The sequence below is a fragment of the Plasmopara halstedii genome, assembly GCF_900000015.1.
Source record: "Plasmopara halstedii genome assembly, contig: Scaffold_253, whole genome shotgun sequence".
NCBI lineage: Eukaryota > Oomycota > Peronosporomycetes > Peronosporales > Peronosporaceae > Plasmopara > Plasmopara halstedii.
The window spans coordinates 662,087-662,336 of NW_020187174.1; positions in this window are offsets into that span (position 1 = coordinate 662,087).

A 250-nucleotide genomic window follows, 5' to 3' on the forward strand; every position below is an offset into this window, starting at 1 on the left:
CGCTAAGCGTGCTGCGGGCCTGAAACTATCAGGCCCGCACTTTTTTCCCTCTGTCATTTTCGCTCTCCTGCTGCTGTCTGCGACAGCCCACCTGGCCGTTCCTGTCCGCTGTGTACAAAAAATGTGCTAATCAGGTCGACAACGATTATTTTCTGGTCTATCAAACGCGACCATGTTTTACTGAGCCACCTCGCGTTATAGCCTGTAAATCCGTTCAGAATTTTCCTTCATCTTGTCCGGTCCGCTTATT